This window comes from Triticum urartu, chromosome 5A (genome assembly GCF_056163025.1).
Source record: "Triticum urartu cultivar PI428250 chromosome 5A, HENAU_Tu73, whole genome shotgun sequence".
NCBI classification, from domain to species: Eukaryota; Viridiplantae; Streptophyta; class Magnoliopsida; order Poales; family Poaceae; genus Triticum; species Triticum urartu.
The window spans coordinates 17,905,461-17,930,584 of NC_141877.1; the positions used below are offsets into that span (position 1 = coordinate 17,905,461).

Consider the following 25,124-nt stretch of genomic DNA (forward strand, 5'->3'; position numbering starts at 1 on the left):
GTGCAAGTATGCTGGCCCGTAACTTACTAACTACTCCACTTAATCTTTTGGACTTAATTTCATATGATTGTCTAGTGGTTCTCATATTTACTATTCATATTGTTGTGAGATGATTGATGTGTCGTAAGGCTTTGTAGTTGAATGCCTCATCAACTAGTTACGGCATACCGTACCTAAAATTTAGATATATTATAACTGAGCACTTTTTCTGCCCTCTCAAGCCATCAGCGTTTCTGACCGTCCGATCATCAGTTTCAGTCATTTTCGGTCATCCAATTAGCTTGGAATCCCGCGCTTGATCGCTTCTGATCGCCACCACTGAGCACTAACCTATTGGTCCACTGCTCCCGTGACAATTTCGGAAGTCTGACATGAAATTGGGCCTAACAGGCTTTAGTCCAACTGAGGGAAAAATATAGCATGGAAGGTGAGGCGATCTGCAGATTCGCCACCACTTCTCCGCCGCATGGGATCGCCGCCAGACCCTGCAGTACCCTCTTGGCCTGGGAGATGAATCTCCTCCTCCTGCCCTCACCCACGTTCTTATGGGTAGAGATGCAGCCTCGTCCTTCCCTCCCCGGTCCCGGTCCAACATGTTGGCGTCCCCTCCTACCCGCCTAGCTGTTGTCGTCCATCCTCTTCTCTCCTCCTTCTATCCTGCTGGCTTGATGTGGCACAATTTCTTGATGAATAATGAATCAAACTCCACCCCATGATCTCCTGGAGAGAAACGCAGAAAACTGAGGTACTGCTATGCTGCATGATCTTCCTTCTCCCCAACGGATCTCCTCCTGCGTCATCCCACGACGGTCGTTGTGCAGGTATTGACTTTTATTTCTATATTTTAGATATCACAACAGGGTAAATTTTCGCCATGAAGATGACTAAGCATGGTTTCTCTTTGTTGTCCACTATTTTTCAGTGCATAATATCGCACCTGACAAACAGAATTGAGGGGACTAGAATGCCGCAAGAACCTTTTCTAAACCGGCTAACACATCTGCAAGGATCCAGTCTCTCGGTATTACATATCCATTGCCCCAGCCATATAAAATCAAGCAGGGTAGGTTATATCGATGAATACTATTAAAAACATTTCTTCATACATTGTGAACAATGTGATTTATTTCTTGTTGCGTAGCATCGCTTTGTGGTCTTAACTCTGGAATATGCTTGCAATAATCGAGTAGAAGGAATACTTATGATGTTGTCGGCACTTCCGTAAATTGCAGTTCTTTTTATCATTGCTACCAGTAATGATTTTCAGATGTACGTTTTAATTATTTTTCTCATTCTCCCATTTACAATGCATAGGAGTTACAGATTTCTATCATCCACAAGTAAAATCATTCACTGATTATTATATATTGCTTTTTGGCTTTGGAAAAAGTAAAGCATAATAATATATAAATACTTCTCAATATTAGTGACCAAATAGAAATGTAACATTAGATTTGATAGTGATTTACCTCTTTGTACGTAAAAAATCAACTTACACTTTTTACTTCAACGTTTATGTGGAACAACTGGATGTATATGGTCGTCCTCTTTGGTTACTATATACTTATCCAGATGGCTGTAGCAAGACTTTTGTTTCATAACATTGCATTTGGTTACTACACACTTTGTCCGGACAACCATAGCAAGTGTGTTTTGGTGGGACTATACCAAGTGTTTTTTTGGCAAGACTATATCAATTCTTCATTTTAGGACATCGCCTTTGGTTACTACATGCTTATCCGGAGGATAATAGCAAGTCTTCTTTTGCACCACAATAGGAAATCTTTGTTTCATAGCATTCCATCATTTCTTTCTTTTCCTCTACAACAAGAACTGCAAGTTTTTATGAGATCTATGGCTGTTCCTACATGAAAACTTTCATGTAACTATGGTTCTCGAAAAAGTGTAGCATAAATTGTTTATCTAGACCCATATGATTTATTATTGGGACAAATATCGTAAGCATATTAGCCTGTAATGTTGCTGTAGATTCCGGTGTTTGCATTTGCGACCTTGATTTCCTTTTCATGCGGTTTTAGTAAGACCATCACATGGGTGTCAGGAGGGCCCAACATCCAGCAAGATATGGTGTTGCATACTGAATGTGTAGTTCGTCCAGCTAATCAGGTAAGAGTGTTGCAGTAACCATGGTTGTTCATATCTTATTTTCCTGTTATGATTGCTGATCTCCTGATTCTGTTGTTGTTGCTTAGTAGTGACCGATTGTCATACATGTGTTATTTCAGTCTATTTTTATCATTTCCATTGATTATGTTGTCTCCATGTATTTACAAAAAATTCTCTCTCTCTCTATGAAGAAAAATCATAATACACGGGCGCAGCAATGCGCGCCCTCTCAGGCCATCAACGTTCCCAGCTGTCGGATCGTTACTTTTGAGACTTTCTGACCGTCAGATTAGATGTGAATCCCGCCTAATCTAGCTCCATTCACTAATAAGGGTCGCTAACGGGCTGGGGCAGCCGCTCCCGCAGCAAAATTGCATTCACGTGGTTAATTGGGCCCTCCTTCTCTCGGCAGGCCCATTTTTAAAACTAATGAGGAAACAAGGAACGAGCCAGCCACCGGGCTCCCTTCGCTCGACGCCCTCCTCCCTTCCTTTCGACTTCTCTCTCTGTCTCCCTCTTAGGGCAAACCCTAAACGGCGCCCTCTGCGTCCGTTCCTTCGATGTATGCAATCGGGCGCACACCCCCTGCGCCGAGGTGGGCTGGCCCATATTCCCTTCTGTTTCTGTTTTACAAGGTAGCTTCGATAGCCAACTAGACCAAACCCACCGATGTGGTTATTTTCAACCTTTTATTCCTTTGCTCTTTTGTTTTTGTTTTTCTTTTTCCTTTTTCAAATTCAACGAAAAAAGTTCATCGAATTTGATGAACTTTTTTTTTCAAATCTAGTGAAGTTTTTTAAATTCATTGCACTTTTTCAAATCCGATGAACTTTTAAATATCGGTGAACTCTTTTTTCAAATTTGGTGAACTATTTTTCAAATTCGATGAACTTTTTTTGAAAATCGATGAACTTTTTTCAAAATTGGTTATCTATTTTTCAAATTTGATGAACTTTTTTTAAGTTTGTGAAAGTTTTTTGAAAATCAACGAACTTTTTTCAAAATCGGTGAACGTTTTTTCAAAATCGATGAACTTTTTTCAAATTTGATGAACTATTTTTAAAAAATGCGATGAACTTTTTTTTGGAAACGGGTGAACTTTTTTTGTACGTTTTTTTTCTGAGTGGAGAACGAAGCGTACGTCTTTTTTTGAGTGAAAGAACGAAGCGTAGTTTTTTTTAGAAAAGAACGAAGCGGAGCTGGCGACCGATTCACTGATTGCCTCATATTGGGCTGGCCCATACCAGGTGCGGTGTGGGCGCCAGAAACTCCAACCGGCGCCTTCAGCGCCGGTTAGGAGCTCCCCCCTCTTAGCGCCTCCTCATCCTAACCACTCTTGGGCGGCGGTGCCGGTGAAGTGCCTCCCCCCTTCCAGGTGAATTCTGTTCTAACATTACAATTAATATTGTGGCGATGCAACTGAAACTCCTATGGTATTAGAAGTTTAGAACACAATTATGATCTTAGGGTTTGGTAAATAAACTTTACAATTGTATTTGTCCTATGTTGTCCTGCTGAGAAAAGTTCGTCTATACTATCCTTCCTAAGATATCAATATTCTATATCGTAAAAGAAGAAAATTCCATCTACATTATCCTCCTAAGAACCAGTACATCTATTCTATATTGTTACAAAAAAAAAGTTCATCATAACTTCACCTATATTTACATAAAGGATGGGCGCGGTAACACACGCCGTCATGGTCTAGTATTCCACAAAAAGGTACTCCCTCCATCCCATAATATAAGATGTTTTTTAACACTACACTAATGCCAAAAACGTCTTACATTATGGGACAGAGGGAGTACTAAATGGCACAAGATAGTTTTTCTCATGTATGATGGTATATCATTTACTCATAGGCAAGAGAAGAATTGAGAAATTGTTAGTAGGGTGAAAAATGATCAAGGGTATGCAATTGAAAGAATGGATTTGAATGTGACAATCATATCTCGTCGGGGTCATTGGCTTAATTAGCAACAATATACATTAATGCATTTCCATCCACTACATCTAAACAATTTTACAAATAGGGCATTCGGTGTGAGTATGTGGGTTATGAGTTTGTAACCATACCCAAAAACGAGAGTTCATGTAAAGAAAAGTTTGTTGCTGAAAGCTAGCTACAAACCTAATCCCTCATGCCGGTTTTGTGCTTTAGGTGTGCTACCAAAGCATCGAGATATCAATCTATATGGTGTTTTTTCGATGTTTGTTTATCACTTAGTAACACAACAACTGGTCCTAATAATTTAGTCACCCTTTAGTGAAACCAAAATTTGAGCGTTAAACACGATTGATGGAGGCTTTAGTATGCCAAATTAGGATGGTATATCACCAATTTTGGTGACCTATGCCCTTTTTATGTGTGTTTCAATTTTATAATATAGCAAAATGTATAGTCTCTGAAGGATTGGAACTGCATGGTCCCCAAGTGCAATAACGGTTAAACCCCAATTTTATAATATAGCAAATGTGTAACCTCTTAAGGATTGGAAGTACATGATCCCCAAGTGCAATATCGATTAATACCCAATTTTATAATATAGCAAAATGTACAACCTTTGAAGGATTACAACTTATCGATTAATCCACCTTGGACTTGTTTTGAGATAATTGTCTAGTTGTTGCCATAATTACTACTTCCTCCGCTCCATAATATAAGATCTTACATATTTGATGTAATAATATCTTATATTATGTGACGAGGGAGTACATTACAGATTTTTTGTCGAACACCTTGTGAACTAGTCACCAAATGTATTTTTTGTGGGAAATAGTGAGATCTCATTGCTAACAGGTAGGTTATACAATTAGCAAAAACTAGTTGGAAATACAGTATGGTGGTTGGGGCAACCAACATGCAGTGCACTTAATACTTTTCATGGTATGAATCGTACGCTTCACAAATATATTTACCAGCGCTCGCTCTGATGATATATGGTATGGATGGCCTCGACATATTTGTCTTTCCCTCACATACACTCAAGACACCAAGCTCCACTTTCACAAGACTTACACATGCATGTGTTAGACGATATGTTTTCTCATGCACAATGGCACATCGATCATCTACTTGTGGGCATGAGAGACATTAGGAAGCTGGAAGTAGCACGGTGAATGACGATAGATACAAAGTTCATTTGATATGGACACGATATTGTCAACAACTGATACTTCAGAGCTTCAACTTGTTAAGGAGTTAATCCATGAAAAGTTGTAGACGAGACCGTTGTGGATGGGAACCAGATTTCACCAAGGAAGGGTTGTTCCTTGTCCCCATTGTGTGAGCTGAGAGTTGATTTTATCCCCTGCAAAAAAAAGAGAATTGATTTTATGTAATTAGCAGATCAAAGACCAGCTATGTGACGCATGCATCGGGGTGTAAGAAAAATACGATTGGATCGTCAACACATACACTTTTGCGCTCACATGCACAATCATGTTTCATCGAAGTGAAAGAAATGGAGAGAGTACACATGAGATGGAAAGATACTCCATCCGTTTCTTTTTACCCCGCATACAAGATTTCTCTCAAGTCAAACATTGTAAAATTCGACCAAATCAATTCATATGAAAAAATACCAACATTCACAATGTTAAATCAACATTAGTAGACGTATCATGAAACTATTTTTCATATCGTATATCTTTAGTATTGTGGATTTTGATATTTTTCAATGCAATTTTCGTATAAAAACCAATAAAGTGTACACTCAAAAAACAAAGAAAGTGAGAGAGGGGCAAAGCCATGGACGACGAATGAGAATGCACCGCCCTAAAAAGGAAAACCGACGAATTCGGCCCAAGGGGCCGCCGGACTGGACAATCCCCAAAGCCCACACCGGCGGAAACCCTTACCTCCTCCCCGACTCTATATAATCCAAACCCTAGCGCCACTGACTCCCAGCAGCAGCAGGCATCTCTCCTCCCCTCGCGCCGCCGCCGCCGCCGCCGCAACCAAGAAAGTCGGTAACGACCCCCTCCCCTGCTCTCCGCCTTCCCGCCTTTGAACTCCAAGCGGAGCGAAGCAGCCAGCATGCTGTTGCTTCCTCGCCTAGTTCTAGGTCCGTAGGTTGTGCGAGCTGTTTGATATATGCTACTAGTAGTCGGATAACCAGGATGGATTGCTGTTGCGTCCGGATGAGTTCCTGTAGTTGCGCATCGCAAAAACTGATTACCGACGGATCTCATTGCCGCCGCGTATGAGACGATGCCACAGCGATCCGCCCCGCCGTCGCCGTTCTCTATTGGGCTCGCTTCTGCGGTCCAGTAGGTGATGGTGGTGTACATTGCCTTGCGATCTTACGTTTCCGTGCATTCATCAGGGATTTCACTGAATATTAAAAAGTTGCTAACTTGTTAGCTCTTTCTTCTGATTATTGTCCGACACAGCTTAGGTGCTGTTATTTAGCATTACGGTAGGTGATTGCTGTCGTTGTCTGCAAAGGCATTGTTTCGTTGGTTATTCCTGTACACAGCTTAGGTGCAAAAACATTGTATGCTTCTAAGATAATTTGGTGTCCTCAGAAACTAGTGTCGTTGGCTAGGTTTATATGTTGGTTCTTTTCTTCTGGCTGTAGTTTCAGCTGTTGGAATTTATATTTCTTTCTCGTTTTTGCTGCTGTTTCTTGGAGGAGCATTATTGATGCAGATGAGGAGACACTAGTTTTATGGGTAATTTGCGTCTGAGGCGTCTCTGTGATGTCACACCCTTTTCACCTTGGAGATCTGATGCATCCTTGATAATATCCTTATTCTTTGGTTTTTTATGTTTGATTCGTTTGGGTGAGATGAGGATATAATTACATTGTTGATGGATGATATGATGTCCAATGAATCATGTATTAGATCTATCTGATCATACCCATACAGGTTTTATTTCTGTCTTCAAGAAAGAAAACTTTGCCGTTTTGTCTTTTTTTTTCTTATTCTTAAGCAGCATGTTTTTTTGAAGGAGTTGTCGATGCAGATGATGAGACACGAGTTTATGGGTAATTTGCGTCTGAGGCATTTCTGTGATGTCACACTCTTTTCACCTTGGAGATCTGATGCATCACCCTGTCCATGTCTTTTGTGTTCTTTGTACTTATATTTCAAAAATCTTTTTGTTTGGTGTTTTAATTGGCTAAAGATGAAATGATGAATGAGATTAATTTCCCTATTGGTTTGATTGGCTGACATGATAGCCTAAATACTGAACCGAATCTGATCATCCTGCCTTCTCCTATGTATGAAGAGAAATGAATTTCTTTTAACCTTTTCTAGTTCCAAGGTTATGGTGGTATTTGTTGCAGAATGGTACTGAAAAAATGATTCTAGTGTTGTTTAAAACAAACAAAGTTAGATCAATTCAAAAAGAAACTTTGTTTTCTAATTGAAATGGGCATAGTTGATGCAGATGAGGAGACACTAGTTTTATGGGTAATTTGCGTCTGAGGCGTCTCTGTGATGTCACACCCTTTTCACCTTGGAGATCTGATGCATCTGCCCTCACTGTTGTACTTCTCCTTGTTGGTACTTTTCCTTCTAAAAATATTTAATAATGGGTTTAGTAGGTGAGAGGTGAGATGATGAATGAGATTAATTTCCCTATTGGTTTGATTGGCTGATATGATGGCCTCAATACTGAACCGAATCTGATCATCCCCTTGCCTCTGAAAAGTCAAATATGTTTTTACTTGCCTTGCTTTATCATTGTTATCATTGCTTTGTTCCATAGTAATTTCATCTAATCAGTTTCTAATTTAATCAGTGGAGTTGAGATGATGAATGATTAATTTCCCTATTGGTTTGATTGGTCAACATGATGGCCTAAATACTGAACCGAGTCTGATCCTCATCCCTGGTTTGATAAGAAAAAGTAATGTATTATCTTAGCTTTCTGGTTTTGAAATGTTGTAACTATGCCTTGTATGTTGGTGTCAAAAATGAGTTTGATTGTTTCTTGCTGTCTTCAGTTTTTTAAAATTGTTGCTTCTGTTTTTGGGTCGAGTGTTGTAGATGCAGATTAAGAGACAAGTTTGTGGGTAATTTGCGTCAGGCATTTCTATAATGTCAACGATCTTTTCACCTTGGAGATCTGATGAATTGTTGATAATGTTCACTTATATTGATTTCTTCCTTTTTGTTTCATTTATTTCTAACATCTACTTGGATCTTGGCTTCTATTTTTTTTGCTTTCTGTGCTTCTATTTTTTTCTTTTGCATTTTTATCAGGTGTAATTCAAGTACTTGTGGTTCTTGTTTAGAGTTGAACATTTGGTGGTGCAATGATTATAAACCATTCCTTGTACTGATGGAAGATCCACTTGAACGACTCCTATACACCCATAGAATCTGAGCACCAACAAACCATGCATCTTCTGCATTTTGTCCTGATAGAACAAAACCCTGAGGTCTGTTTTGCATTTGGACTTTCTGGTTTGTTACCTTCAGAGTTGATATTTGATTGACATTAGGTTCTGTTGTCCTGCTCCATGACACCAAATTCGTTCATAAGCGTTTTAAATCTTGTAAAGAGTTATTCTTGTGCAGTGATTATAAAACATTCCTCGTACTGATGGAGATCCACATGAATGACTCCTATACACCCATAGAATCTGAGCACAAATTAACTAATTGATCTTGTTCCAGGTCTACTTGCAGTTGTTATCTTTTTGCCTCTCTGAAATGCTTTAACCTGTTGGGATTCTTCAGCTGATGATTGGTTTACTAGTAAGTGTTTTGTTTGTTGGCCAAGGATTAATATAAATTAATAGACAAGCATATGTCCGAATTTTCTTCATGTGGTATCATGCTCATTTATGTATCTGTAGTTTATTTGATGTTTTTTGTGGTTGCATGATGCTGATGATGATTAGTGTGAACCTTTCTCAATGAAATCACTCATGATTGCATAACCTACTGCCTTCCTTCTGATGCATCATAATTCCAGGAATCGTTCTTCTATTTCCTTTGATTTTGTTTTGATTCTCTCTTGAATGCTGGTTGCCTATGTCGAATGATGATTACAAGTGCATAGTTCATATGATCAAATCATGATTACTTGAACAAAAATAGTCTTTCGCTCCTATCTGACGACCTTTCATCCTCACCTTTTTTATGAGAATCAAACCAGTTTTTGTCTGCTCTGTTTTGCATTTTACAAGGACAATCCTGCATTAATATCAAACTTAGAGGACGGTGAAGATTGATATTTGGTCTCGTTCGTCGTAACTGGCATTTATTGCCTTGCCGACCATCCTGCTATATCACCACCCATATTCTGAGTCCTTATAACATTTACTATCGGTGTTTGACATGCCAATCTTTTTATGGTGTTTGTCCTATGATTAAACTAAACTACTTGAGAAGCAATTTCCATTTGAATAATAAATAGTGAATTTTTTATTTGCTTGGATTTGAGCAGTGATGAGACAATTGAATAAATATGATCATCTAGGTGTGATTATCAATCGCTACGTTCTTACTGAGCTCTTATCTTTTTACTTTTGGCAGTTTGATTGCAAAAGTGTATCAGTTCTTCTAATTGTTTGACTTTGATTGCTATTGTACAACATATATTTGATGTTAGCAGTAAATTTTTAAACCTTTTTGAGGATGATGACTACATATTTGTCGCTCCACGCTTAGGGTCGCCATCGGTGGATCTATGCTGATTGACATACTTATGAATCTGACTCTAGTTATTTCTTCCAGTTAGTTCTGTTTTCTTTCATACTTGTTTTATTCCTTCTGTGATGGCAGTGATGATTTGCAAATATTCAAGCTCAACAGACCAAATCACAGGTTTTCTCTTGGGAGTTAATTTGTATGCCGAATATCCCGCTGAACTGAGCCATCCGATACCTGATTTTATAATCAGTTCATTGTTCTTTTCTCGTGTTCCCTCTTTTCTGCTTCTTTTTGTTGGAAGGATCATGCTCATTTCTTTATCTATAGTTTTGTTTAGTTTTTTTGTTTGTTTTGGTGCACATAGTTGCGATGAGGATAACAAGCTCCCTCTTCTGAAAGAATTGACGACATTGCTGGCAGAATCGAACCAATTAAATATTGCCACCACTGAGCAACTATGTGTCTTGAACAATATTTCTTTGCTGTTATTGATCGTTTGCTTCTTTTAACTTCCAGTTTACTAGATTTGTTTGGATTGTGATTAGGGATTTCGCTTCTGGCGAAGCAGCGAGTTCATGCGCAAGTGAATGAACGAGCAGCGAGTGAATTGCAACAGTCATAAGTAAGGCTCGCCATGTTCCTAAAAAGAGTGACCATCTATCCTTCCCTTCTACTGACACTGAGCGAGCAGCAAGCACAGGCAATAGTTTCCGTAGGGGTGGGGCGCAAGCAAGCGTTTTCAGGCTCCACTAGCTAGCGTACTCTTCTGCTATCAATGAAACCGAAAGAAAAAACTAGTGCCCTTTTGTATAGATAGAGACACAGTACTTTTTCTTTACTTCTTCCATACTAGGAAGAATGGAAGGAAATCCTTAGATAACACCTCTTCCTTATTTGAAGAAATGATATCCGACACCCGTGGAAACTCTCTGGGCGTTGCTATTAAAAAAAAGTGGGTCTATCCGGCGTGACTCACACTTGACCAACCACTTCTAAGAAAATACTTAGGTAGGGTCAATCTCCCTTAGGGGTTTACGCGTCCTAGTCTGAACCATTGGATCGATCAGAAGAAGAAACGCAAAGGAATTGAAAGGTACTGAATGATGTTTTTGTGCACCCTGCCTTTTTTATGCAGCTAGAATGCAATTGATGCCTATGATGATTAGCTTTCCCCGGCCCAATGGTCTTCTGTTTGTTTTTCACCGTTATCCAACACTTGCACCTTGCCTTTTTTATGCGGCTAGAATGCAGTTGATGCCTATGATGATTAGCTTTATGTTGGAATTACCGTCAGATACAGAATGATGATATTTTTGCGGCTTTCTGAGGTTAAATTTGGCTCTGTTTTATTTTCTGGCTGTGTGCTTTGCTCTGTTTTCTCCGTATCGTCTTTTGCTTTTTATGTTGATACAACAGCCACTAATAACCACTGAAGTGGGGATGGTCCTTTGGCTGCAATCTCTGTGTACACCTGATTTGATTCAGCTGTGTCCTTTGCTCTGCCTTTTTTTGCAATGTCTAATTCTCTTGTGTATAAATTTGCCTGTTGCTATGAATAGTTGAATACTGACCGAAGATGCTTTCACATGTTGATATATATGTACCTGAGACCGTGTATATTGATTTATAGATCTATATATTTATTATGCCATATGGTCTGATAAACTGGGGAAACTGTATGGCAGTGATGATGAATTTAAGGCTTGTTTCTCAAAACATTCGCAGTCGCCGCCTAAGAGCTTTCGCCCAGCCAGGCTTGAGAGCTAATGCTGCTAATTCCTTCCTTGGATGTCTGAGCCTTGTTAACATCCCCATTTTGTCTTTGTTTCAGCTTTATTAGTCTGTTGTCTTCACTGCTTGGTTCTTTGCATAGCAAATGAAGATCAGTTGAAGGCATGTTTACATTTTGAGTTGCTGCCAAAGTGTTTTTGCTAGTGCTGCTACATCGTTCCTTTGAATGGCTGAAACCATAATTTTGTTTAGTGATTGATTTTTTTTGTCGAAACTTAGTGATCAATTATTGAGAAGCAATGGCGCAGCGTGAGAGTGCCTATCAGCAATGTTGAAAAAGCGTCCGTTGCCACCTGAATGAATGACAACGAAAGAAGGGGGAATATGCTTCTTGTTGGAAGACCATCGATCAGATATCCTGCTGTTTGTTTACGTTTTCTGTAGACATTGGTGTGTGCATGAAGACTACCAGAATCCTTGTTTGGTCGAGGATTCTCTTTTTATTTTTGGTTAACATTTCTAATGTATTTGAGTCCTTTCTAATAAAGTTTGCTTTGGCTCAGCATATTGCTCCTGGAGCACTATTTTTCTGAAGCCTGAATTTTATCTGTCAACGTAGTATTTTTGGAAGCAAATGCCAACTGATCCCTGGTGATGTGTTTCCATGAAGTGTAGATTCCCTTGGCTTCCTGTTAACTTGTCAATAGAAAGTGAAATCGATAGATGTTCATTGTGCACCTCCCGCATAAAAATGTTTTTCCAGCGCTTCAGGAAAATAGACCCTGCTGGGCATTGATGACTGGACTTAACGCAAGAGCCATCAATACCCTGCGCCAGTTATTAATATACTAAACCTAGCTAGGTTTGATTTACCTGGTTTTTTGACTTTTCACAGTACAAACCTGGCCAATGAGGTGCTGACACGCCCTGAGCGTGTACGCATTGGCGATTTGCATTTATTCAGGTCTGTTCACTTGAACGGTGGCTATCCTTCGGCCTCTCACCTCGAAGGATCTGGTCATATCCCGTGCCACCGCTTTGCCGTGTCTCCCCTCTGTCGCCGGGTGTTCTTAACCTCGATTCTGTCCAACGCGCCCGCGTTTTGAGTTCATGCACGACGCCTGTGCTCTTAACCTCGATTCTGTCCAACGTGCCCATGTTTTGAGTGCATGCACGACGCCTGTGCTCTTAACCTCGATTCTGTCCAACGCGCCCATGTTTTGAGTTCATGCACGACGCCTGTGCTCTTAACCTCGATTCTGTCCAACGCGCCCGCGTTTTGAGTTCATGCACGACGCCTGTGCTCTTAACCTCGATTCTGTCCAACGCGCCCATGTTTTGAGTTCATGCACGACGCCTGTGCTCTTAACCTCGATTCTGTCCAACGCGCCCATGTTTTGTTTTGAGTTCATGCACGACGCCTGTGCTCTTAACCTCGATTCTGTCCAACGCGCCCGCGTTTTGAATTCATGCACGACGCCTGTGCTCTTAACCTCGATTCTGTCCAACGCGCCCGCGTTTTGAGTTCATGCACGACGCCTGTGCTCTTAACCTCGATTCTGTCCAACGCGCCCGCGTTTTGAGTTCATGCACGACGCCTGTGCTCTTAACCTCGATTCTGTCCAACGCGCCCATGTTTTGAGTTCATGCACGACGCCTGTGCTCTTAACCTCGATTCTGTCCAACGCGCCCGCGTTTTGAATTCATGCACGACGCCTGTGCTCTTAACCTCGATTCTGTCCAACGCGCCCGCGTTTTGAGTTCATGCACGACGCCTGTGCTCTTAACCTCGATTCTGTCCAACGCGCCCATGTTTTGAGTTCATGCACGACGCCTGTGCTCTTAACCTCGATTCTGTCCAACGCGCCCGCGTTTTGAATTCATGCACGACGCCTGTGCTCTTAACCTCGATTCTGTCCAACGCGCCCGCGTTTTGAGTTCATGCACGACGCCTGTGCTCTTAACCTCGATTCTGTCCAACGCGCCCATGTTTTGAGTTCATGCACGACGCCTGTGCTCTTAACCTCGATTCTGTCCAACGCGCCCGCGTTTTGAATTCATGCACGACGCCTGTGCTCTTAACCTCGATTCTGTCCAACGCGCCCGCGTTTTGAGTTCATGCACGACGCCTGTGCTCTTAACCTCGATTCTGTCCAACGCGCCCATGTTTTGAGTTCATGCACGACGCCTGTGCTCTTAACCTCGATTCTGTCCAACGCGCCCGCGTTTTGAATTCATGCACGACGCCTGTGCTCTTAACCTCGATTCTGTCCAACGCGCCCGCGTTTCGAGTTCATGCACGACGCTTGTGCTCTTAACCTCGATTCTGAGTTCATGCACGACGCATGTGCTGCGCCACGGGCTCCTCAAGCTTGCGCCGTAGCTTCATCGCGTGTGTGTGCTAGCTGCTGGGTTCGTCTGTGTCCTACTCTCTCTGTTTTGATTTACTCGTTGTGGTTTTAGTTCAAATTTGAACTAACCATGACGAGTAAATCAGAAGGAGTAATCCCAACAGCCTCTCCGCCCGGTGCGGCCTCATCCAGCGAGCTCACCGCCCTGGTCTGACATCGTCTGCCTGTTACAGCACCAGTGTTCAGGTTGCACCTCATCCAGCGAGCTCACTGACCCGGTTCTCATGTTCCGACAGCAGTGTCCAGGTCGCCTGCAAGGTGTTCGGTCAATTGACCGGACCGAGCCCAGGTACAACTAATGTGGATAAAGACGCCTGCTTTCTTCGGTACGCAACCAACATAAGGGATGCTGTATTTACATGCTTTCTGTTCCACGGGTGCACTATTTTGCAGACGTGTGCTTTGTTCAATAGTTGGGCTAAAAGTATTTTTTGGTTTCTGTTTGCAGTTGGAGCAAGCAGTTCAGTGGATGGATACCATTTTATGCCCACTGTTTTCGTGGTATTAACAATCATGATGCCAACATGATGTGTACCATATATTTTATGATGCTATTTATGTATTTATGTAACTGGATGATCTTTTTCTTATTTGCAAATCAAAATCAGCCCAGGCGAATTAATATCGATGACTTCCAGGCAAATCAAAATCAGCCCAGGCTATTGTCTTCTGTTTCAGATTGGTGACTGGGTATGTTTAAAAAGAGAATGCCCTAGAAAGATCAGTCATACAAGAGAGTTTGTCAGTTTCAGATCAGTGACATATCTTCAGAGTCATTCATTTATCATCATACAAAAACCATCAAATGAATTCTCTTTACCGGATGCTTTCCAGTTTTCTTAGTGTCAAGTAAAGATTCGATTAGCTGGGTATAATGCATTTCTGATCAACAACCTTGAAACCAAAACGGTTAAAATAGTAAATAGTAAATAAATTTAATTCCACACTTCCGTATTCAACCAAAGTACACCCTGTTCTTTTGCTGCAAGTGCTATTGTTAATTAAAATATCTCCTTAGTATAATGTGGCAGAATCTCAATACACTTGTGGTGGATCCTCTAATCCTGTACCTGCCAAATATATAAATCATTCTATTTATACATAGAGTATCTATGTAGTGCCATCCTAACTAGGGGTGACCATTTTTGTATGATGGATAGTTGAGCTTGGTGAGCGCGGATGGGGAGTGGATGGCATGGAAGAGAAGGTTGCGAGGAAGGAGAATAAGCAGGGGAGCCAGAGCATGAGTAGCGACCTTGCGAATTTGGTGAATGGGTTTCCAGGCTTTGATTATGCGCCAGGCAAGGTTGGTAGTTCTTTACCGGTAGCGGCGGTGGCAGAATGGCGAGGCCGATTTGAACCCGGCTGCCCCTCTCTGTTGGTCTAAACGCTTATTTTTTATCGTTGACAATGAAGTGTTCATAGTCATTTAGATGCAGTGGCGAGCTCATATAGTAGCTTCAGTTCTATCAAATGTACATGTTTAATGTAGCTTCAATGTTTGCCCTTTCTTTATCTTGAGTAGTGATAGTTCAATGCTACACTTGGCAGGTGTCAATGAACATTTTTGATAGCAGAAAAAAGACTAGATGCACACCATGGCACGTGTAGAATCAGATTTCATCATTCGTATCCATCGCTCAACAGGGTCTTCCGAGCTCATGGATGGGTACTGCCACAGAAAACTCGAGTCTAGATGCATGAATGTGCTAGTAGCTTGTTCAGTATACAGTTGAGTAGTTTGTTCAGTATACAGGTGATTGCACATTTTCAGGTATATCTGAACCATGTATGTGACTATAACCTGGCACATAGTTGCTTTGTACATGAGAATGCTTAGCTACTCGGAGCATTTAGAGCCGTAGCCCTGCTACTGTAAAGGCAAACAAGTTCTTATGTTTCAAGCACTAATTGGTGATGGATTATCGTGCAATTATTGGTAGGAATATATTAGCCAACCCTATGAGATAAAAGTCAAGCAATTATTACAGGAATACAGGGTGAGGACTGTGATGCATGCTTCTTTGTTCAATGGCTAGATGCAGAATGTGAGTCACGTTGCTCAAATGTTGAAATTTATTTGAAGCTATATTGGAACTGCAGTTTTGATAGCTGTTGGATCATGACTAACTGTGTCGCTCTTCCTGTCAGCACTTGTGAGATATCTGTTGACGATGCCAAGAAGGTTGTTGCTTTTGATTTCTTGGTGTTCAGTTAAGGAGCTAGAGACATACTCACTTCTTTTTCTTATGGGAAACTAATTGAAACGTCTCTTTGGGATTAACGTGAATATATGGTTTCTACTTTCCTATACTACCACTCACTATCACAACTAAATGTACCTAAAATAATGCAAGTGAGTATAGTTTCTTTGTTATTAGGTCCCAGCATTAGACACACATTTAACTACAACTAATCAGTCAACGGACTACAAAATATGCACTATCGTTTCTTCAACCGCATGGCGTGTCGCCGCATATATGATGCCACATACAGATATTTTTGTGTTAACATACAAAGTTAATTAGGCACGGGTGAAGATAACACCGAGAGATTTACATGTACTTTATTTGAATAACAGTTTAAAGTAGTTTCTGTTATCGTTAACAACACCATAATTTAACTTGTTAATTGGCATTGAGGGGCGAGAATTGAACTCTTTGGCGAAATATACCATGTGAGCATGTATTCCCATCTCCTTGAGCTTATAAGAACAAATGGGATAGACTGTAAATAAGCTATAATCCCATGAAGGCAATGAGATAGACTGTTGTTGCATCATTTCATTTTAAGTGGGCTAATTGAAAAATTTCCCATTGAAATATTGAATTTCATGATCATTAGCATTTTTCTGAGTTCGTAATATATTGTATTAGGTGCAATGATATTTTTAATCAGTTTGTCAGTTTGTATGACGACCATAAAGAGTGTGGTTTTGTGTAGCTTGAGCTACATGGTACTCCTTATCTTAGCCATCCATTTTTGCATCGAGATCCATGCAGGCACATTTTTTATTTTTGTTTCTCTCAAACGAAACAACGTATAAACTTCAAACTTTGTAGGACAACAAAACATTCTAATTACTACGTGGGAAAAAAACTTTCAGATTTTTTCATGCATTAAAATGCTAAAAATTAATTTTTTGATCAAAAAATCCTCATTTTGTATATTTATGTTGGTCCAAAAAATCTGAAAGTTTTTTCACACATTGAAGTTGTAAAGTTTGTTTGATCTGCAAATTTTGAAGTCCATATGTTCTTTCATTTGAGAGAAACAAAAAAGAAAAATCTTCTTGTTGCAAGTTAGTTGGAGAGTACGGATCTCAAAGCATTGTTGAAGGACTAAAGATAAGAGGTTTCATGTAGCTCGACCTACAGAGGAACTTTACCATAAAACATGGACTGATAACCCCATGAACTTTGTGCGTGTTTATGGCTTCCTCATGGGCTTTGATGCATTCCATGTAGAGAAAGTGATGGAGCTTGCAAAAGATGGGCATACTATGATGTGCTCAATACACCAGCCGAGAGGTTCAAATTTGATGACATTCTACTACTATCAGAGGGACAAGTTGTATATATGGGGCATGAAAAGAAAAAGACCTTTTAAAATACTTTGCATCATTGGGTTGTTATCCCGCGCCACCATTCCTTTAATGTGCTCATTATTTATTATATAATCTTTTACATGATCTATGCATCTCTTTAGTCTATATTTGCACTAGGTTTAGCGTTTACTTCGCATCGGCATCAAGCTATGCTCGCGGACTGACCCAGTGCTAAGTACCGGAGATGTTAGCCATACTCAGCACAATCTCCCTCACCATATGATTCATGGTGGTTTAATAACAAAGAGGTGTGCTTATCATTGCCTAATTGATGAATTATATCTCTTTTCTATCAATTCTGGTATGCAGACAAGACGTGTTCATTGTTTTGAGTTGATTGGATGTTTGTTTTGTATGTGCAAGCAAAGCACAATGGGAACCTCTATCATAGAGGGAAAATTTATACCTTCCTTTACATAGATATATAAGAGCTTGATTGATTTGTCACAAAGCATCTAACATCTGGTGGGTTTTCAGGTTGAAGGAGTAAATTCACAACTGTTTTAATTTCTATAAGAAAAGTTATTTGCTTCAGAAATTATTTGTTGGAAGTTTTTGTGATCTTCTTGGTTGGATCATGCATTCATGATCAAAATAAAACAACACCTCATTTCAGATAAAAAGTTGAAAATTCATTAAGGCTGTGAGATGCACTATTGATTGCTTTGATTACTGCCAACCAAATCATTACGTATATCATAGAGATGAAGTCACAATTCATTGGATTGATTGCTTTGATTTCCAGCATTGTCTCTCAGTGTGTTATTCGATTCACACCCAAGCAATTATTAATTAAGCAACAGAAATGTTAACAGGCAAAAAATTATACACCACATAAAAAAAATTCACCAGAATGGATCGGTAAGGCGATTTAATAAGAGAAATTCACTTTGACACAAACGCTATTTGATGTGTAGATCTCATCATTGTATGTGCGCTCGTCAAGTTTCATGAAAATCCGACATTTTATACGCTTGTGTAAAAAAGACAAGAAAAGTCTCATGAAAAGCCTATTTTAACACTAAATTTTGTCTTTTTTACATGTGATACAAAAGTTGTTGGTTTTCCGTGAAACGAGTTTGTGTGCACGTAGAATGTCAAGATGTACGCGGGAATCTTTTTTTTTTTTCAGAATTTTGTGATATTTCAAAATATGTTTAAAACACATTTTAAAACCAGGAGCATATGCTTGGCAACCGGCACGGTGGTTCCTTGCATCTCTCTCATCAAGTTATCAGCAACATTGTTAGTATTTAATGAATTACTTCATCGTGAACAGACGCCTCCCAGAGATCATGTCTTTTCCCATTGTATAAACTAGCCGAATGCCCGTGTGTTGCCACGGAATAAAAAAAATATGAACACAAAACAATTATTCTACTTTAGAAATATGCATTGGGCATGACAATATGTGATTTGAATTCTGAAAATTTACTTTCGCTCTAGCATTTTGTTTTCCTTGTTGGACAGAATAGCACATCCAAAAAAGAGTGCAAAAGACTTAAACTGGGCTGCATTCGTTGAAGGTTCCTCATGTGGGAATTGTATCCAGTCTTGATGTAGGGATGGTACTTCATTTAGTAATACTAAAATTATTTGTCTTACACCACTATTGGCTAATCAAATTATTTGGGACATGTTCAGGGTAATGTAAAATTGACAAATATTGTAGGAACAACAATTGCTTACGCATCACACATATATGTTTTGACTAAAGAGATGTAGGCGTTATACTGTAACCTGTGAATCTTGCATATAGTTCAAAAGATATCAAATACAGTATATTTCCTTTCCATGTTTTTTTGCGGGGTATATTTCCTTTCCATGTTCTTCAGGAAGTCATTTTCGTTGTATGTTGTAGCTATAGTACATGTTATAAAGGTAGGCAGCTAGCTAAAAAGTAAAATGTAGAACTCGTAAACTTGTGATGCGCATGCTCATATTTGCTTGGCAGTTGAGTGATGGTTCTCTCCTCTGGCTATCGAATATCTGATCTCGTTGCCCGCCTCTTGGATGAGCAGAGTTAATTGCAAAAGCTGAGTCTCCTGTTGTCAGTAGAATTCTGGAGAAACCGTACCTTGGTATTTCGGTTGGTGCAGTCATAGTAGTGCAGTAGCAATGCATAGCTGACTCCATATCTACACACGACGTAATGTTTGCCATAGTATCTTTTATTGCAGTCCCTTCTGCAAGGCTATTATAGAGACAAAATCATCCATATGTCTGCAGTTGGCACTATTGGTATTGATACCTACAAATGAAACTGACTCTTACAATTTCACCATACGATCCTGAAACAAAATTATGTGACAGACAATTGAAAAAGGAACGAAACAACAATAACGCATCTCACTTCAGAATACTTGAACCATATTTGTTCCTGATTCATACACGCAGCTGAAGATTGAAATAGCATAAGCCCACCTTTCTTGACACTACAATCATTGACCAAATATGATACCTCAATTTCAGTTACTCTGATCTAGAAGGCTGACTCGAAACTGAACCTAGAATCAAATGAAAGCGAAACTGATTAAATAAACAAACAAATGATATATGATTTGAACATCATTCTGCAGTTACTGCCTTTCACTCCAAAGGACATTGAAAACCATACAAAATATAATTTGTACATCGCCAATTTTGGCTCTAGTAGCCTTTCTTCTGCGCTACTGGGCTGTCACCAAGAGCAGCTTGTGATCTCGGATTCTTGTGACAAAGGCAAACAAGCCTTGTTCCAGGAGCCAAGCCGGCACCCAACACCACCAGCAAGACAGAAGTGCTCATGGGAGAAACCGCAAAGGGGCTTGCTAAAAAAACTCAATCTGGATGGAGGCTTCGTGCAGGATAATGTTGGGGCCATGGTATGGTCATATGGGACGGTGAAGGAACGGTCATTTTGTCCACCAGCCAGAGGATCCCAAGTTTCTGTGACGCTATGGAGGCTGAGGCAAGTGCAATGCTTGCGGGTTCAAAAGTCCTGGGTGATCTCTACAGGGCCGCTGATGCTAGAAACTGAGTGTGCTGGAACAATAAAACGAATTACTTTAAGCTGACCAACCAAGAAACTAATTGAAATAGGAGATCTCATAATCCACTCCATTCGTTAATAAGGAAGAAATAAAACATGGACTATATAAATAAATCTGCAATAGTTAAGTTAGATGATAGCTCAGAACTTCTTCAGTTAGTACAATGAATCTCTTCATACATGTACGTATCTCTTCATAAATTCATAGACATGTCAGGTAACACGAACATGTTTCAGAATATTCTGTCCAGAAACTTGAAAAATTAACAGATTTGCTAATTTTCAGTCGGATGAAATTAATTCGTTTTCATTCATTTTTTAGTCCGTCCGATCCATCTGTCAAGATTCATGCTTTCCTCTTCTTTTTTTGCAACTCTGAGGTGGATTGTTCTTTTATCGGGCCCGCAACCTTCCCCTGGAGGCCCGTTAACCGTTTTTTAATTTTCCTTTTCTCCTCTAGCTCATTTGTCTTCGTTCCCATTTCGAGCGGCGAGTGGTTGAAGGCAGAGAGCCATGGCGGCTGGAGATCTCACTCACTGATCTCTCGAGGTCGAGCCGGTGCTTGGGTGTCTGGTGTCCCCCCTGGCCCCGCCCGGCTTGCTTGTCCTCAAGCGCTCGCAGAGGAAGAGGCGATCCCTGTGGTGATCCGGCTGCGCTGCCGTCTCTGCTTCGCTTGATTTCGCGGCGCTCCTCCCCATTCCCATGTGTTAGTCTGCGAGCCCTGTGTCCCCCTCCTCATCCACCATCCATCCTGTGGTTGATTTTGTAAGTATCCTCCCCCCTGTGTTCACCCCCATATTTTTTCTGTTCGAGTTTTGGTAGATGCGGCGAATCCTAGATGATTCCCCTGTGCAGCGGTGGATCCTAGATGTTTTTGGATGCTGCAGGTGTCTCAGGTGTATGGTTGGATGTATTTGTAGTGGTGGATCCCTCCTGTTTTTTGTTGATTTTGTGCTTCTGGGCGCGCTTTAGTTGTCACTGTGACGAGTAGCTCCTAGTCCTAGATGTGTCCGTTCCCTCATGTGGATCCCTCTTGTAGGTGTCGTTGTGGAACCCTCCTATTTTGGAAGTAGTTGTTGAATTCCTAAATGTGTTCAATCCTCCCTGTGGATCCCTCCTGTAGTTTTTGCTGTGGATCCCTCCTGTTCGGTTGTATACATGGGCGGAGCTACACTTTGGCAATGGGGTCAAATGACCCCAATGGATTTATGTCAAACTAGTACTAAATTCATGGTAATCAAAGTGTATTCAGGGCTGAATACATGCACTATATGAAGATGACCCCCTTGACAAATATAACTGATTTTGCCCCTGGTTATAGATGCTGAATGTAGTTTGTGGTTTGTGTGGACTGTAAGTTTGTATGTCCCCTTTTGTCCTCTGCTAGCTTTTGTAGATGTACAGCCCCTTGTTGTTTGGATGCACATGCTGAGTCTCTTGGTCACACATTAAACATGCTGGAGTTTAGGTGTTGTTTCGGTGTAAATTTCAGTGCATTTATACTGTCGTCACAATTCATATTTACAGCAGATTTAGTGTAGTTCCAATGAATTTTGCTCTGGTATTACAGTGTAATTATAGTAAAATTAATTTATGATTACAGTGTAATTACGATGTTACTATGCTGTAATTTCAGTTTAACTATACTGGGCATTTCATTGTATGTATACTGTAATTTCAGTGATTTCATAGAGTATCTCACTTAAAGATTTTTTTTCCGGTTTGTCTATGTTTGGTAATAGCGGCTTTTACCTTATTTATTCTTTATTTTTTGGGTTTTTTCTATGTACTGTAACATCCATCCATATTCTATATGTTTTTTTGGCTTTGTCAATGTTTAGTGTTTAAGTTATGTTCCTTCAGTTAGTGGTTCACTGTAAGTTTTTGGTAGTTGTACCACTGTATGCAAATTACTTGCAATTCTACTGCAGTTACATGCTCAATTCTTCTCTTAATTGCACTACAAATGTACTGTAAATTACAATTGTAATTCGATCTAATTGTACTTTAAAACTCACTACATTTCCAACCACCATTTGCAATGTAGTACTGTCTATGTATGTTGGGTGGTTTGTCTATGTCAGGTAACATGATTTTTCTCGATAGTTTTGGTGGTTTGTCCATGTAGCACTCTCTTACTGTGAGAGCAATTGATGGTAAGAGTGTTTCGTCCGTAAAAACTGTATATCTTACTACTATAATTCTATTGCAAATTTACACTATAAACTCCACTGTAAAAATATAAATATACTAGTGTAACTGATTTGCATATGTTTCTACTGTAATTTACACTGTATATCTTTCACGGTGAACATGTATTTACACTGTAATTTTAGTGTAAGTCTACTGTAAACTACACTGTAAAGAAATTGAACATAATTACTATGTAACTCTACTCTTAATTACACTGTAAGTCTTCACAGTAAATACTATATTTGCATTGTAATTACACTGTAATTTTGGTGTAAGTCACTGTAAAGAAATCTACCAATTACACTGTAAATCTTCTCTAAACTACATTGTAAACCATAGCTTCTACTGTTTTTCACTGTAACTCCACCGCAAGTCTATTGTAAATTAATTGTTAATTCTCCTCTGCCACAATGTAACTGTACACATAGCAGATCTAGTCTTTTCACCATGTAATATATGTACTTATTTCCTCCTTTTGTCTACAGAATGGACTAAAAAGGAGTACGTCCGAGGTTTTTGCGTTCATAGGGAAAGGAGAAGAAGAGGACAAAGGGGAAACACGAGGAGTGGCTGTCAGGTGTTTTTTATGTCTGTTTGGGTGTCGGGCGAGGGGGGCAGTTGAATGAGATACCCATCAGCGAGCAGCGGACATTCATTGTTCTGAACATACAACCGCAACTATTTGATTGGCTCAAAAATTTGAATGAATCCGAATTGGTTTTCAGCTGACTGTCCAATAGACAGCCCCTTGTGAATTTGACACTATAATTCATAGTGGGTTCTTTTAGTGTAATTACTTCATCTTATCATTGAATTTATTGTGTATTTTGTATAGGATTTCTTAGTGTAATTAAGATATCTTATTAGTGTAATTATACTAGTGTATTTTTACTCTATCTCTGTGATTTTGATTTACATTGTAAATTCTCATGGAATTTTAGTGTGGTATCACTGTAATTGTTTTTAGTGTAATTACTTTATCATGTCCCTGAATTTATACTGTAATTCATAGGGGATTTTTAGTGCATTTTACTCTATCTCATCAGTGTTTGTACACTGTAAATCTTAGTGGACTTATACTGTAATTACCTATTTTAGCAGTAAATTTACACTGTAAATCATAGTGGAAATTTAGTGTGATGTTCACTGTAGTTATAGTATGCTTTTGGTCTTTTGCTGTTATGCTAGAGCTATGCTTAGTTGGAACTGCTAGTCATTTTAGTTCATTGTTGTTTTGCTTATCGGTATTCTGTTGTTGTCATGCTTTTTTATTTGCTAATATGAGTTTTTGGTATTTTGTAGAGTGTGTGGAAAGTTTCCTAATATTTTTTGTTAGTTCTATTTTTCCAGTTTATGTGTAATTTCTTTTGATAGGCTCCATGTTGTCTATGTTGGGGAACAAACTATCCCTTCACATTCTATATTTTTCTGGTTTGTGTGTGGATGTTTTACAGTGATATGTCCTTTAGTTTTGGGTATTTATGTTGTTAGGAAGAGGGAGTTGCGTGGCAGTGAAATTCTTAGGGAAATTCATACGGTAGAATTACTTGTAAATTACAGTGTAAATCTATTATAAATTACATTCTAATTCAACTGCAATACTACTGTATTTACACTCTCAATCTACTGTAAAATGTCACCAGGATTCAGCTGTAATTATATTGAATTTAAAGTGTAATTCTAGTGTAAATTAAACTGCAAATCTACTGCAATTACTGTGAAACTCACTGCCATTTGCTATTTAATACTACTGTATTTTACACTGTAGTTCTACTACAAAATACACTGTATTTACACAGTAGTTCTAGTGGTCTATCACTGTAATTACAGTTTGCTTACATTTTATTTTCAATGGTCTAGCGATGCAATTCAAACTGTAATTACAAAGGATTTTTCACTCTGGTCCACTACTGTAATTTATATTGCTTACCACTGAAATTTTAGTGGTCTAGCACTGTAATTACAGTTTGCTTACACTGTAATTCCAATGGTCTAGCGATGTAATTCGAACTGTCATTACAAAGGATTTTTCACCCTGGTCGACTACTATAATTTCTATTGCTTACCACTGAAATTTTAGTGGTCTGGCACTGTAATTACAGTTTGCCTGCCACTGTAAATTCCTTGTCTGCCACTGCCAATGTAATTTAATTTGACAGGTTCCTTTTCTGTTCCTCTGTAACTACAGTGTAAAAACACGGGAAATACACTTTGGTTCCTGGTTGTATATGCACCCTATATGGGGATTTTTTTAATATTTTAATAAAAAGTCAAAATAGGTAACAACTATTTTGACAAAACACTTGACTTACTTTTGCACTGATATATAAATGTCAACGAAAAAAAAACAAAAGTTGACCTCACAGCAAAAAAGACAAAATTTATTTGCTATTATAGGTCACTATTC

At 39.4% G+C, this 25,124-nt stretch overlaps 1 long non-coding RNA gene, 16 other non-coding genes and 1 pseudogene across 18 annotated transcripts; all 18 read left to right on the forward strand.

Moving 5' to 3' along the window:
- Positions 1-6,772: 6,772 nt before the first annotated feature.
- Positions 6,773-6,870, forward strand: LOC125531842 (small nucleolar RNA Z101). Its single transcript, XR_007293546.2, has one exon. It is a non-coding gene; the product is annotated as a small nucleolar RNA Z101 (small nucleolar RNA).
- Positions 6,871-7,090: 220 nt separating this feature from the next.
- LOC125531841 (small nucleolar RNA Z101) lies at positions 7,091-7,187 on the forward strand. The gene has a single exon (XR_007293545.2). It is a non-coding gene; the product is annotated as a small nucleolar RNA Z101 (small nucleolar RNA).
- Positions 7,188-7,259: 72 nt separating this feature from the next.
- Positions 7,260-7,345, forward strand: LOC125531844 (small nucleolar RNA Z102/R77). The gene has a single exon (XR_007293547.1). It is a non-coding gene; the product is annotated as a small nucleolar RNA Z102/R77 (small nucleolar RNA).
- A 174-nt stretch (positions 7,346-7,519) lies between these two features.
- On the forward strand, positions 7,520-7,617 carry LOC125531857 (small nucleolar RNA Z101). The gene has a single exon (XR_007293558.2). It is a non-coding gene; the product is annotated as a small nucleolar RNA Z101 (small nucleolar RNA).
- Positions 7,618-7,690: 73 nt separating this feature from the next.
- LOC125531845 (small nucleolar RNA Z102/R77) lies at positions 7,691-7,776 on the forward strand. The gene has a single exon (XR_007293548.1). It is a non-coding gene; the product is annotated as a small nucleolar RNA Z102/R77 (small nucleolar RNA).
- A 109-nt stretch (positions 7,777-7,885) lies between these two features.
- On the forward strand, positions 7,886-7,969 carry LOC125531846 (small nucleolar RNA Z102/R77; annotated as a pseudogene).
- Positions 7,970-8,127: 158 nt separating this feature from the next.
- On the forward strand, positions 8,128-8,221 carry LOC147967527 (small nucleolar RNA Z101). Its single transcript, XR_015606911.1, has one exon. It is a non-coding gene; the product is annotated as a small nucleolar RNA Z101 (small nucleolar RNA).
- A 169-nt stretch (positions 8,222-8,390) lies between these two features.
- Positions 8,391-8,476, forward strand: LOC125531851 (small nucleolar RNA snoR8a). Its single transcript, XR_007293552.2, has one exon. It is a non-coding gene; the product is annotated as a small nucleolar RNA snoR8a (small nucleolar RNA).
- Positions 8,477-8,655: 179 nt separating this feature from the next.
- LOC125531853 (small nucleolar RNA snoR8a) lies at positions 8,656-8,738 on the forward strand. Its single transcript, XR_007293554.1, has one exon. It is a non-coding gene; the product is annotated as a small nucleolar RNA snoR8a (small nucleolar RNA).
- A 236-nt stretch (positions 8,739-8,974) lies between these two features.
- On the forward strand, positions 8,975-9,052 carry LOC125531850 (small nucleolar RNA U83). The gene has a single exon (XR_007293551.2). It is a non-coding gene; the product is annotated as a small nucleolar RNA U83 (small nucleolar RNA).
- Positions 9,053-9,121: 69 nt separating this feature from the next.
- On the forward strand, positions 9,122-9,215 carry LOC125531855 (small nucleolar RNA snR60/Z15/Z230/Z193/J17). Its single transcript, XR_007293556.2, has one exon. It is a non-coding gene; the product is annotated as a small nucleolar RNA snR60/Z15/Z230/Z193/J17 (small nucleolar RNA).
- A 92-nt stretch (positions 9,216-9,307) lies between these two features.
- Positions 9,308-9,402, forward strand: LOC125531856 (small nucleolar RNA Z43). Its single transcript, XR_007293557.1, has one exon. It is a non-coding gene; the product is annotated as a small nucleolar RNA Z43 (small nucleolar RNA).
- Positions 9,403-9,725: 323 nt separating this feature from the next.
- On the forward strand, positions 9,726-9,812 carry LOC125531854 (small nucleolar RNA U31b). Its single transcript, XR_007293555.2, has one exon. It is a non-coding gene; the product is annotated as a small nucleolar RNA U31b (small nucleolar RNA).
- Positions 9,813-9,868: 56 nt separating this feature from the next.
- On the forward strand, positions 9,869-9,972 carry LOC125531848 (small nucleolar RNA Z107/R87). The gene has a single exon (XR_007293549.2). It is a non-coding gene; the product is annotated as a small nucleolar RNA Z107/R87 (small nucleolar RNA).
- Positions 9,973-10,103: 131 nt separating this feature from the next.
- On the forward strand, positions 10,104-10,199 carry LOC125531852 (small nucleolar RNA R30/Z108). Its single transcript, XR_007293553.2, has one exon. It is a non-coding gene; the product is annotated as a small nucleolar RNA R30/Z108 (small nucleolar RNA).
- Positions 10,200-10,903: 704 nt separating this feature from the next.
- LOC125531859 (uncharacterized) lies at positions 10,904-15,576 on the forward strand. Of its 2 annotated transcripts, XR_015603806.1 has the most exons (4): positions 10,904-12,456; positions 14,073-14,212; positions 14,335-15,192; positions 15,438-15,576. It is a non-coding gene; the product is annotated as an uncharacterized LOC125531859 (long non-coding RNA). The 2 variants fall into 2 exon arrangements; XR_015603805.1 differs by lacking the exon at positions 15,438-15,576 and having other exon boundaries at positions 14,335-15,429.
- LOC147967528 (small nucleolar RNA snoR77Y) lies at positions 10,999-11,079 on the forward strand. The gene has a single exon (XR_015605171.1). It is a non-coding gene; the product is annotated as a small nucleolar RNA snoR77Y (small nucleolar RNA).
- Positions 11,424-11,544, forward strand: LOC125531840 (small nucleolar RNA SNORD14). The gene has a single exon (XR_007293544.2). It is a non-coding gene; the product is annotated as a small nucleolar RNA SNORD14 (small nucleolar RNA).
- Positions 15,577-25,124: the final 9,548 nt, after the last annotated feature.